Here is a 1,723-nt window from a genome sequence, read left to right as displayed (position 1 = left end):
CCAAATCGGCAAACGAAAAGGATGCTCCGTGTTCATCGTATTCCTATCACTCGCACAAGCTTACTGAGTGAAGCAAGCTCCCCTCCCCCAACTCCCACCCCATCCCCCACACACACATAGCCGAAGATCAAAATCCTTATCGCCTTGAAGACCCTAGTCACCCCATCACGGTCATTATGTACCCAGAGTCAACCCCCGCAGCCTCATTTATCTCCATTAAACTCACGTTCTTTTTCACTTTGCGCGACCCAGGCGCAAAACACTAACCGTCCTTCATTTAAACGTCCAAAAACCGCGCGACCAGCGAAACACGTTGAAGTTCGTAATCTCTCATTGAAAAGACGTTTCCATTTATTCTTCTCTCATCAACGTTTCAAGGCGGACTTGATCTTTAGCTAAGTCGCTAACTAAGCTTGGATACTCCGACAGAAAAGAGGAATGCTGCGTTTTGAGCTCGGGCAGTTCAGGGTTCGGGCCGGTGTACAGAAGAATGGGTGGGTTGGGTGGGAGATGGGGTGGTCAGTAGGGGTCACGTGGTGAGAGTCAGTGGGGAACAGGGAGGGGATTAAAAGACGAGGATACTTTTGGCTTAGTTCAAGGACTTATTAATAACATCCACGAACTTTGCGCCTGTGTGTCTAGTTCGTAGCAACCAAACGTTGAGGTTGTTTTGTGTTGTTGGGTGTTTTTGTTGTTGCTGTTTTTGTTTTTTTACTCCTGTTCGAGGTTGCGTTTTCTGTCTGCATCTGTGTGTGTGTGTGTGTGTGTGTGTGTGTGTGTGAGAGAGAGAGAGTACGTATAAGTATGTGCGTGCGTGCGTGCGTGCGCGCGCGCGCGCGCGTGTGTGTGTGTGTTCTTGTGTGTGTGTGTGTGTGTGTGTGCGGGCATGCGGACGGGCGTAAGTACGGTCAAAAACAATCGATTGGAAAGGGGTTTAGTTTATAAGTCTTTGGAAATATAATTCTAATCTCCTGGTGTGTTAACATATTTTTTTTTTTATTCATTTATTCAAAACCAAATCATCCTTCCCCTGCTTGCTCTATTCAGCATCAACTATCTATATAATCATTCTTTCGAAGGTGGAAGAATGATTAAAACGCTCAGCTGCCATTATAGAGAGTCCACTACATGATGACATTAATAGCAGAAGGTCAGACATAAGTGGTAGGTTTAGAGCTCCACGCGCAAGAACATCTCGATACATTAATTCATTTATTCCTACAGCCATTCGCGCACACAATCAAAACATCCAATACACTAAGTGAACCCTCCCACCCCCCAAGCCCACTCGCCACAGCAACACCTGAACTTCACCAGCAGACGAGTGTATGGGAGCAGATATTATGCGTGCATGTGGGACTGAGCGGGTGAGCACGGGCAAGCAAGCATTTTTGTGTGTGTGTGATCGGAAGTGATTTTTAAATATTTTCTTATTTTACTTGGATTTCATGTATCTTAATGATAATGTTCTAATCTTATTGGCGTGACATATGTTATGTGCATGCATACGTTGTTTGTGTGTGTGTGTGAGGGTGTGAGGGTGTGTGTGTGTGTGTGTATGTGTGTGTGTGTGTGTGTGTGTGTGTGTGTGTGTGTGCATTTTACTTATATATACGATTTATTCCCTTGATGTTTTTATTTATGTATTGTTGTACAATACCTTATGGTCTTAACGTGTGTGCGTGTGTGTGTGTGTGTGTGTGTGTGTGTGTGTGTGTGTGTG

Source organism: Babylonia areolata, chromosome 15, assembly GCF_041734735.1.
Source record: "Babylonia areolata isolate BAREFJ2019XMU chromosome 15, ASM4173473v1, whole genome shotgun sequence".
Lineage (NCBI taxonomy): Eukaryota > Metazoa > Mollusca > Gastropoda > Neogastropoda > Buccinidae > Babylonia > Babylonia areolata.
This window is presented reverse-complemented; position numbering follows the sequence as displayed.